Source organism: Sapajus apella, unplaced genomic scaffold (assembly GCF_009761245.1).
Source record: "Sapajus apella isolate SASKATOON/1434 unplaced genomic scaffold, GSC_monkey_1.0 scaffold7, whole genome shotgun sequence".
NCBI classification, from domain to species: domain Eukaryota; kingdom Metazoa; phylum Chordata; class Mammalia; order Primates; family Cebidae; genus Sapajus; species Sapajus apella.
This window is the reverse complement of record NW_022436947.1, coordinates 8,028,754-8,041,238: the sequence shown is the minus strand read 5'-3', so window position 1 is coordinate 8,041,238 and position 12,485 is coordinate 8,028,754. Positions and strand designations below refer to the sequence as shown.

Below are 12,485 nucleotides of genomic sequence, written 5' to 3'. Positions count from 1 at the left end.
CAAAAAAAAAAAAAAAAAAAAAAAGTTCAATATACTGTTTTGTGAGGAACATCTTTGTTGCCAAATCTTTTTTTTTTTTTTTGAGACAGAGTCTCACTCTGTCACCCAGATGGAGTGCATTGGCATGATCTCTGCTCACTGCAACCTCTGCTTCCTGGGTTCAAGCAATTCTCCTGCCTCAGCCTCCCGAGTAGCTGGGACTATAAGCACATGCCACCATGCCTGGCTTATTTTTATATTTTTAGTAGAGATGGGGTTTCACCATGTTGGTCAGGCTGGTCTCGAACTACTGACCTCATGATCCGCCCACCTTGGCCTCCCAAAGTGCTGGGCTTACAGGCATGAGCCACTGTGCCCGGCCTGTTGCCAAATCTTAATTTCACTCATGCTATTATTTTTTTATTGAGGTTAGGAGTAAATTTCTAGAATTGGAATTTTGAGATCAAATAGTATTCAAAATGTTAACACTTTGTGCTTTTGCTTTATAACAGTCAAGACTGATCAAATGGAAAATAAAAATTTTGAGTTTACATGTAAGCGTGCTACACAAATGAGCAAATAAGATTGAAAAAATTCACTACATTTTGCTTTGGTGGATGGCTGACATTGAACTTACTGAATTCAGTGAAGGACAGAAGTCAGTGTTTCAAACATAGAACGCTTACCTTCTTTCTATTGGTTGGTGTCATTATTTTAATTGTAGATATGTGGGAGTGCTGTATTTTCTTTTGTTATCATTGGAGCAAGAATTTAAAATGTATCATACCTTGGAGATCTGGGAAATAGTCTGAGTCTGAATAGACTATAAAGTGATGATTATTTTTTGTCAGTTATTTGTTGAACATAGTATATGTACAATAAGTAATATTAGTAATATTATATATCATAATGTATTATATTTTCTATGTGAAAACAGGAAAAATGCCTCTACCAATTGTAATTTTGAGTATTGATCATGTCATGGCTCATATTTCACTGGCTTGGAAGGCCGATTTTGATTTTTGATTTTGTTAGAATATTATAAAAATTGCTGCCTAGAGTGCCTGGAAAGCTGACTGTTGCCAATTAAACCTGAACAGCAACTATCGGTTTGTTGGTAATGTTATTTAAAACCGCCTGTGCCTCAGTAATCCAGATGCTTCTAATGAGCCATGAAATAATGCATTTTCTGTTTAGATGCCAGCTCTGATTATCTTTGTCGGTAAGCTAAATGCCACCATGTTTTGCAACCTGTATTTTGACTCTGATTTCGTATTTACAGAGCACTCTATCTTTCTTACTTAGTCATTTTGAGTTATACTTTGTACCTGTTATGCAAATCCCTTCAAAATAATTTCTTTCCAAATCTGGGAGTACTTAGATTTAAGCACACCTCTGTGCATGAAGACAATGACAGCATTTAAACAACACAATTTCTTCTCTATGAACTAGTACCAATCATTTCCAGTGGCCTGAGATCTGTTGTGGTGGACCTTTTCACACACAAAATAAGATTGATGGGTTCAACATGTTTTCATTTTGAGGCTTATTCGCATCATATATCTACTGCTCAACTGGCAAGCCATCTTCAGAGGATTCTCAGCTAGCCAGCCATTCACTTTAGGTCAGCACTGAGATGGGCTCACCTGATTAGAGTGCTTCATGGCATTCTGCTGTCCTTCATAGCACTCTTGCTACAACAAGAATTACAGAGCAAACAATAAGATCCTCTGTAATCTGAAAGTTGAGTGAGAAGAGAAACCTTATTGCTTGTTTTAATCGTGAGTGATAAACCAGCCTAGACACTTAGTTGAAACAGTGCAGATAGCACAGATAGTTTCCTAGTTCACCCAGTTCCCCAGTGGTTTTGCTTTAGCCATCATCTGTTATGTTTGATAATGCCTTCTCAGTAATTCTTTGGTATACGTGAGACTACCCCATAAGAGGCAGGTGAGAGGGTCTGGAGAAGAAAATATGCATACTTTCTTTCTCTGCGTACTTTCTACCTTCTCTGTCTCCCAATTTTTTTCTTTTCTTTCTTTCTTTTTTTTTTTTCCTGATAATGTTTTTGTTGCTGTTTTTGTTTTATTTTTGAGATGGTGTCTCTCTCTGTCACCCAGGCTGGAGTACAGTGGCCCAGTCTTGGCTCACTGCAACTTCTCCCTCCGAAGTTTAAGCAATTCTGCCTCTGCCTCCCGAGTAGCTAGGACCACAAGTGTGCATCATCATGCCTGGCTAATTTTTGTGAGACCAGGTTTCACCATTTTGCCCAGGCTGGTTTTGAACTCCTGGCCTCAAATGGTCCGCCGATCTCAGCCTCCCAAAGTGCGGGAATTACAGGCGTTAGCCACCGTGCCCGGCCATTTTCTGTTAATCAACTAGTTATTTAAAAATGAAAAAACCTAGCATTAGGGTCCAGCCTCTTTGAAAAGCAGCCTGGCAGTTTCCGAAGATGTTTAACACAGAGTTACCATATGACTTACAATTTCAGTTCTAGGGGTAGTTATCTACTGAGGACAATTGAAACATATATCCACACAAAACTTGTACATGAATATTTCTAGTAGCATTATTTAGTCCAAAAAGGAGAGATGCCCAAATGTTCATCTGCTGATAAATCGATAAATTAAATGTGGTATATACATGCAGTGGAATATTATTCTTCCATAAAAGGAAATGAAGTACTGATACCTGCTACACCATTGATAAACCTTGCAAAATTATGCTTAGTAAAAAAAAAAAAAAAAAAAAAAAAAAAAGAAATGACATTAGAAGTAGTGTTCCCCAGCTCACACATGAGAATCTCTGAGCTGGATATACCCAAATAGCCACTAAAACATATTTAATAGATTCAAGATAATTAAATCTAGAGAATAAGTTAAAGACTGGAAGGAGAAGAATTACTGCAATCTTCCAAAGGAAGCTTAAAATAAAGTGAATTACAGGATAATGTCACGAAGATAGGAATGCTCCTCAAAGGTAGTCAGTTAAAACTCCCTTGCGCCTTATTGATCAACCATTTAAAAATATGCATGCAGCCACTGCAGATCCTTTGGTAATTGTCTCATATCTTAGATTTGCTCTTCCTAGAACATGCCATTTTCAGACTCTGTTATAGAAACATTGGGCACTGCTGCTAATGGATCCTCCTTTGACTTATGCTCATGGAAGAGCTCCAGGTGAATACATTGTACTGATGGCTCAGAATGAGCTATTATTAACCTTCAAATTTGTTGCTTTATTTTTATTTCTTCCCTTGTCATCTTATCCTTCCAATCCTCTTTTATTGTAAGGAGATAATTGATGAAGCTGGTTTTTTTCTCTTGTTTTGTTTCTAAACCGATACTATCTCAAAATAAATAGATTATGATAGAATTAATTGTTACTTAGGAGCTAAAATGTATTCAGTTGTTGACCTACAAAGGAATATGATTTTCATTTCTTTATGAGAATTATTTTATGGTCATTAGCCAAAAATCTAGGAGAGAGTCTTACTTGAAACAAAACTCTGATTAGTTATTTGCATTTTAGCAGTCTGCTGACGTGGAAATTTCCAACACACATAAGGTACTGCACATACACTTAACATACTGTTCTTTTTACTACAAAACATATGAGAGATGGTCTCACAATAATCCACCACTACATAATCCCAAATTTAGATTCTCTTTTTGATATTATGCCTATACCTGTGAGTGATTCTTAGGGAGGACCAAAAGGATCTTTCCTTTCTCCTCTGGATTGATCCTTGGAATTTTCCTTATTTCCTTCATTTCTCTGGAGCCTATGGCCACTTTTTAAAGGCCCTACCTCTTAATATTGTTGCTTGGCAATTAAATTTCAATGTGAGTTTTGGAAGGGGACATTCAAAGCATAGCTTTTTTTCTGTGTTGTGAGGAAACTGTAAGACATTATTTTGGTCTCAGATGATGAGAAATGTGGAAATGATTTGTGGTAACAGGAACGGAAGTAAGAAAGATCTGTTGGATATTTTTCTTTTATCTGTCTGTCCATCCATCCGTCCATCCATAGGGTCTCACTCTGTCACCCAGGCTGGAAGGCAGTAGTCATAGCTCACTGCAACCTTGTACCCCTGGACTCAAGCTGCCTTCCTGTCTCAGCATCCCAAGTACCTGGGACTACAATTGTGCCTCACCATGCAGAGCTAATTTTTTAATTTTGTGTAGAGATGGGGTCTCGTTACATTGCCCAGGCTGGTCTCTAACTCCTGGCCTCGAATGATCCTCCCATCACAACCTCCCATATCACTGGAATTAAGGGTATAAGCCATCAAGCCTGGCTGATTTTTTTTCTCCTTTTGAAGGAGAAACAGAATAGATGTATTTCTGTCAGTTTTTCTGATATGACAGGCAAACTCTCCAAAGTTCTTTTCTTGAATGTCGCAAACCTTTTGATGTTCTTCCTTTCATGTTTTTGACATTCAAGGAACTCTCATGAGCAGTTTGAGGGTGAGGATGGGATGAGTATCACCATAGCCACTACTAATCAAGAGAGAAAAGAAAACACAGAGTTCTAGCTTCAGTTGAACCACTAAATGTGTTTTCCCCCAAACAATGCATACATGATTATTATATATATAGGACATAACATATATATTGTTTCTCTTAAACTTCACCTACGTTTATAATGAGGCTTTTTGTGTTTTGGTGTGAATAACCAGCTGCTTTATTTAGCGTAGATTCCATGGCATTTTGTGTGTCAAACCATCACAACATCAGGGTTTCATTCTCTCTGTTTTAGACTTCTGCACTGCCATCACCTGCATCCCTTTATTCAGCCTGCAACTTCCTTGGAAACGTAAAATGATATTAAGCACATTGTAGGATATATAGTTGAAAAAAATTGTTCTTGGAGAAACAGACTGAAGTTTGATTAATGAACTTACTCTATGTGTGACTCTGAGCAAGACACTTCATGCCCCTTAATCCCCTGTCATGAGCTTCCATTTCTTCATCTCTATGGTAGATGATATTATGACAGGTATATTATTAGGATGAAATGAGTATTTTTATGTAAAGGATTCAGCATAGTACCAGCTAGCAAGTAGCTGTTTAATAAATCAGATTCCCCGTTTTCCCTTCTTTTACCATTTTTCTACATATCCAGGATAATATTTGGCACCTGTCTTAACCTAAAGTACATCATGAGAGCTACACAAAAATAAAATATAATTGAGCACAATATTGGCAAGACATTTACTTGTCTTAGGATGAGTATAATGAATTTATTTCTATTTGGGAAATTATCTTTTATAAATAATCCTGTCATCAATATACTTTTTCAGCCCTTTCTTGAAACATGGATTTCTCACTGAGCAAACTTTATGTAAAAATGTAATTGCTATTTACTCCTTGTTGGTTTGTAGGAAGAATTCACTTGGTCTAAAAAGACATTCTTTCTCATTTTTTGTTTGTGTATATGTTGATTCAACAAATATGTACTATGTGCTTATTCCCTGGAAGAAACTATCTTAGGCACAAAGGATAGAATTATGAACAAAATAGTATTGTTGTTATTAACAATAATGACACACTACCTAAGAGTTGAGTGCAAAAGTTGATTCTTTCCTTGAAGGGGCTTGTTGCCTGGGTTTGCTTCCCGTGTCCAGCAGCAACTCACCCTTGGGTAATACCGTACCATCACCAATCCTAATTTACGTTGCTGTGATAGTAAACCATTTGAGGGTAAGGTTAAGTATTTTACCTTTATTTTCTTCTTGATGTAGCAACAAACCCCAAGGTCACATACTTGTAAGAAGGTTACCCTTGTGAGAAGTTTAGTGGTGGCGGTAGGAGCAGCAACAGCATTAAGCCATAATGATCACATGTGCTTTAAGAATAAGTACTTGCTAAGAAATGTAATCTAAAAGAACCTCTCTGGCAAGGTGACAGCTGTGAATTCAGGGAACCCTTGAACCATTCAGCTGGCTCTTAAGCCAGCTAAAGACCCTGTTTATTGATGCAGTCAGGAATTCCATATATATTATACTGTATACTATCTTTAGAAAGTAGTTATGAAGCAAAATATTTGCTATAACATAATTCACCTTCACTGTGGTTCTTTTCTATATGGAAAGGCCAATTTAAAAATCAGGACAAATTAAACATGTCAGATGGGGCATGTGGCTCAGAAAGTCATGATCAGTTTTATGCTATTTTCATTTGAGCACTTGGTACAAGATGGTCATAGTTTCAACATCTATACATTTAGTATTGATTAGTTTTAATTGAAAAATTAAGAGTAGGGCTGGTCACTCCCTACTTTGGGAGGCCAAGGTGAGAAGATTGCCTGAGTTTAGGAGTTCAAGACCATCCTGGGCAACATATTGAAACCCTGTTTCTACAAAAATTAAAAGATTAACCAAGTGTGATGGTGTGCACCTGTAGTCACAGCTACTCAGGAGCTTGAGGTGGGAGGATCCCTTAAGCCTGGGAGGTTGAGGCTGCAATGAGCTATGATTGCACCACTGCACTCCAGCCTGGGCAACAGAGCGAAACCCCATCTCTTTAAAAAAAAAAAAAACAAAAAAAAAAACGGGTAGGGGGAACTATGGCTGACACTCTCTAATGTTTTTAAAAATCAAAGAAAAAAAAAGAAACATTAAGACTAGATAAAGCTTTTTTTTTCCTGTCATGTAAAAGTGTTCCCAGCAAATTTCTAAATCTTTCACTGCAGTAATGTATCCACAAAAATAAAGCAAGCATTTTTTACACATTTATTGTAAAGTTGATCTCATTAATGATATTGACTAGTATTCTGTTGCCTAAAGTAACAAGAACAACATTTTTTGAATTTGGGCTTTTTTCTTCTCTAGTTTGTGAAATCAGTTAAGATTCTTCAGTGATTGGTAATTTTAATGGGAGAAGGAGAAGATAATTGGAGAGGTACTAGGCACAGAACACTCTACTGAAGGCCCTTGTCTACGTTACCTCCCTTCAACATCGCAACAAGTCTTTGAAAGAGTTTATTGCAATCCTTATTTTATAAATGGGAAGGCTGAGGCTCAGAAAATTTAAATAATTTTATCATACTTAGGCTAATAATAAATAGTGGTCTGATGTTTGACACAAGATCATTTTGATTCTTCTCTCTGTTCCGTAGTAATTTCAGTGAGAATCCTGTTTCCATTTCTTTCTGAGGCTTTGGTTTCTGTTTGTGTTTTATTAATATGACAGTATTCATTACAAACTACATTAAGTTCTAGCTGGTTAGAATCAAGGAACAAATAAATGTGGAAGCTTATTACTTAAAAGTAAATGAATTCTAAAAGAAGGGACCAGCCTGTGAACACTAAGATGTTGTCATTCCAGCAGTTATCAGGTGGCCTCGGTGCCTGTTGCCAGCTGTCTCGGACTGCGTGTCAAATTATTGTCCTCATTGTTAAAAATAGGAAATATGACCAGGGCCTTTCTTCTTTTCCTTTTGCAGAGTATATTCTTCTTGGAATACTATTGTCAGTTTCCCTTTCATTCCAGCCATCCATCATCATTCAGCATTTTCCCTGGTGCCTATCACCTGGCCTCTAACAGCTGCAGTTAGAGTGTAAATGTAATGAAGGGAAGGGGTGCTCTGACCTGTCCAGTTCTCTAACCAAGATCGAACAACATGTTCCTTAAGAAGGCTCCTGGCCAGGTGTGGTGGCTTATGTCTGTAATCCCAGCACTTTGGGAGGCCGAGGCAGGCAGATCGTCTGAGGTCCAGAGTTTGAGACTAGCCTGACCAACATGGTGAAACCCTGTCTGTACTAAAAATACATAAATTACCCAGGCGTGGTGGTGGATGCCTGCAATCCCAGCTGCTCAGGAGGCTGAGGCAGGAGCATCACTTGAACCTGGGAGGCGGAGTTTGCCGACATCTCACCATTGAACTCCAGTCTGGGAGAGAGAATGAGAGTCCATCTCCAAAAAAAAAGGTTCCTGGCAGTAGGACCCAGGTTATTTGAGTATGAGAAGGAGTATGAGGAAAAGTGAGTTTTGTTTCTCACCTAGAGTACTGAAATGCTGGAGTAGATTTCAGAGGGTCAGGACTCAGACCTTGTGATTTTTTGGCCATGGCCTTTACTTTTGTTTCTGACAGCTTTATTTTCATTGGGTTGGTTCTGTTTATTGGCAATATAGTAAGAAACATTTGACTTCTCATCTTCAAGAGGAAATCATGACAAATGCAGTATAGATGGCACTTGGTAATGGAACTGGAATCGTGTATGAGGTTCTTGTAGGTGGAATTCTGGTTAGGGGTTGGGGTAGGGAGGAGAGTCTCTTTTTTCATATTTCTGTCCTGACCTTACTTTTTATTTAGTTTCACTGCACCATGTGAATCAGTAATCATCTTTCTGTAGCTACCAGGGGTTTAGAACTAATGAAAGTATTGTTTAGTTTCTAACCTCATAGCCCGTCATTGTGCCTATATTTTCACAGCCAAATCTTCCTTTTACTGACATTTCTAGTGACTCTGATGCTTTACTTTTGGTATTGTGGCTTATCTTTTGTTATCTTTGTTCTCTGTAATATGGTCATCAACAAATGTTTATTAAGCACCCCTACTACCTATACAGCTTTGACGATATAGGGAGATTTGCTTACCTTATTAGTTTTTGACAGTTGCTTACGTTTATACTGGTTTTGACAGTTTACATTTATTAGGCTTTCACACATACTGTCTCATCTAATTGCTGTAACATTTTACCAAGTAAGATCTTTTTTCCTTTCACTCAGCAAATGTATTCTTGTATAATCACTTTCCAGGAAGTTACATTGCAGGTGGGAAGAAGTGACATAAGGAAGAAAACACATAGTAACAGAAGTGACTTGTGTTAAGGTTCATATGGGTTATTTTGTACACGGTCACTGTTAATGGAATTGTGGACTGTGAGAGAGGGGCATTTGACAGTTTAGGACTCAACGTGGAACCTGAAGAAATGGTACAAAGAGAGAGGACTTCCAGATGGTAGCCCAGTGTGGCTAAAGCATAGAGGTGCATGTGTGTACCGTGCATTTATTACACATGAAGGTTTTCATTTGATTGGAGCCAGGTTAGTCAGGTCTGAATTTAATTATTGAGTACCTAATGTTGTAGCACTTCAGAATGTTCAGAAGCCATTGGAAATCATCTAGTCCATCTCATATAGGTTATTAAAAGACGTGTTCATATAGAGTAGATTACTGCATTATGTTTTGTTCCCGAAGTATAGAATATATCCTGGTTTCTTCTATACACATCTCCTTCGTGAATCAATTCTGACTAGATTTTATAATCTTAAAAGGAAATATGTTAAGGAAGTTATATTTATTCTATCTTTTTGTAACTATACCATGTGACCTTTCAAGGAGGATTTTATTAAAGGTGTAGCGTTTGTGTCAGTCTTCACGCTTTCCTTAACTCGGCAAAGCTTAGCAGCATGTTTATATCTCTGTTGCAAATATTATACAAGATAGATTTTTTTCAAATGAGAAAAAACAGTCCACAATTTTTAATTAAGGGTTGAACATGCCATTGTGTTTTTTGTTATTCCTAAGAAAAAGTATGCTCTGATTAGTTGGTAGAAACAACTGACCCAAATGGTATTTGTCTAGACATTCTGATGCCTCTGGGAAGTCCTGATGATCCAGGGTATGGATTTCTGAAGCTTCACTTGTTTTTATCAGTCAATTTCCAAGATGTCTAGAGACCATTAACATAGATAATAAATCAAGTGAGATTTAGCTGTGTTTGGTAATATGCAAAGAACTATTCTCAGAAAGAAAATGTTTAACTTAGAAGAAGGAAACCAAATATTGTAAGTGTAGATTGCTAGGGTTTTGAGCAAACCCACTCAATAGTAGCCATCTTTCCTGCTGGAGTTTTGAAACTATTGAGAAATAAAGTAGATAGTAAGTGAAATGTCACTTTTATATTGATTTAAGCCAGATTGCAAGATATAACCCAGTTTGAGGATCAAATGGGGCTTGCTAACTGAACATCGTAATTAAGCAGACTTACTCACCCATCTAGAAAAGATGTTGGCCCACATCAGGCCTTCTCTCACTAATCAGGGCCTTCATAGTTTAACGTACACCAGACACCACTTAACTATCTTCAGACATTCTAGTTTCTAGGGTGGAACATGGGAGTTGCTAAGCCATCCAGCCCAGCCTTTTCTTCTCAAGTTTTATCAGTTAGAGGCATTATGTCACTTCCCCTGGCGTGGGTAAAAGGTGGAGAGAGGACACAGATGACAGTTGAATTTCATTCTAGTGACAAGAAATATAAGTGGGGGGAAAGCATTTCTTCCAACATCCAAAGTGATACATCTTTTCACATTCAAAACTCTTTGAAATGAGGATGTGTCTGAAATCAGTGGCATCTTAATAGCGGCCTACTGGAAACCAGTCATGGTGAATTGTCACTGCTGCAGTGTGTGTGAGCTTGGGCTGCTCCTCACACCATGAGCCTTCAGTGTTTCAGTTAATGAACTAAGTCAGGATCATTAGAGGAAAGAGTATCAGTCCTGGTAGGGCTAAGAAAGCCTGTTTAAACCTCCTGACTGCATCAAGAAAGCATCAGCTTCAAACTTTGCAGGGCGAGTATCAGCAGCCTGGAATAAATTTTTACGAGCTACCCATCTGACAAAGGGCTAATATCCAGAATCAATAAAGAACTAAAACAATTATTCATGAAAAAAACAACCCCATCAAAAAGTGAATGAAGGATATGAACAGACACTTCTCAAAAGAAGACATTTATGTGGCCAAGAAACATATAAAAAAAAGCTCATCATCACTGGGCATTAGAGAAATGCAAATCAAAACTGCATTGAGATACCATGTCACCCCAGTTAGAATGACGATTATTAAAAAATCTGGAGACGACAGATGCTGGAGAGGTTGTGGAGAAATAGGAACACTTTTACACTGTTGGTGGGAGTGTAAAATAGTTCAACCATTGTGGAAGACAGTGTGGCGATTCCTCAAGGATATAGAACCAGAAATACCATTTGACCCAGAAATCCCACTACTGGGTATATACCCAAAGGATTGTAAATTGTTCTGTTATAAAGACACATGCATACATATGTTCATTGCAGCACTATTTACAATAGCAAAGACTTGGAACCAACCCAAATGCCCATCAATGATAGACTGGATAAAGAAAATGTGGCACATATACACCATGGAATACTATGCAACCATAAGAAAGGTTGTTCTTGCCTTTTGCAGGGACATGGATGAAGCTGGAAACCATCATTCTCAGCAAACTGACACAAGAGCTGAAAATTAAACATTGCATGTTCTTACTCATAAGTGGGTGTTGAACAATGAGAACACATGGACATAGGGAGGGGAACATCACACACTGGGGTCTGTTGCGTGGGTAGGGAGATTAGGGAGGGATATCATTAGGAGAAATACCTAACATGGGGGGAAGGAGGCAGCAAACCACCATGGCATGTGTAGACCTATGTAACAATCCTGCAAGATCTGCACATATATCCCAGAACTTAAAATAAAATTTAAAATAAATACAGGATGCAACATGGAGCACTCCTTTATGAAACGTGCTCTTGGTGACACTGGATGACAACATTTATAAAGCAAGGACATTGAAAACTCTGAGAGTGATTCAGAAGAGCTAGACTTCAAATATTCTTTAGTTTTAAGAATAACAAACTTATTTTTCTTGCATTTCCTTATTGAATGTGCCTGAAAGGTTTATGGTAACCATTTGTTTTTTTGGTTGGTTGTTTGTTTTCCTTTTTTATTATACTTTAAGTTCTGGGGCACATGTGCAGATTGTGCAGGATTGTTACATAGGTATATACATGCCGTGGCGGTTTGTTGCATCCATCCCCCCGTCATCTATGTTATGTATTTCTCCTAATGTTATCCCTCCCCAATGTGCAGCAACTTTGAATGGCAGGTGCTTCATCCTTTCTCCGAAAGCTTCATGTGACATACTGTCCAAGATGGACACTGGTCATTAGAGATCAAAATTTTCACCTTAACTGAATTGTAGCCTGGCACTGTTGCTTTAAATGTAGCATTTATTCTTACTGTGTGTCTGTGTTCTTACTCCAGAGTGAAAATGCTGTTGTGGTTTTTTGTTTGTTGTTTTGTTTTGAGACGGAGTCTCACTCTGTCACCCAGGCTGGAGTTGTAGTGGCACAGCACAATCTTGGCTCACTGCAACCTCCGCCTCCCAGGTTCAAGCCAGTCTCCTTCCTCAACCTCCTGAGTAGCTGGGATTATGGGCGTGTGCCACCACACCCGGCTAATTTTTTTTTTTTTTTTTTTTTTTAGTAGAGACAAGGTTTCACCATATTGGCCAGGCTGATCTTGAACCCCTGGCCTCAATTGCTCCACCCTCCTCAGCCTCCCAAGTGGTGGGACCTCCCAAAGTGGTGGGAAGGCGTGAGCCACCGTGCCCAGCCAGAGTGAAAATTCTAATCTATTGTTTATTCAAGTGAAGGAGACTGGATGAAATAATGCAAAATAATTTTGTACATATAG

At 38.2% G+C, this 12,485-nt stretch overlaps 1 protein-coding gene across 2 annotated transcripts in view; it reads left to right on the top strand.

Annotated features, from left to right (window-relative positions):
• The window catches only part of EXOC4 (exocyst complex component 4), an 805,456-nt gene that overhangs the window by 365,275 nt on the left and 427,696 nt on the right, over nucleotides 1-12,485 (top strand). The gene's annotated exons all lie outside the window — the stretch shown is intronic.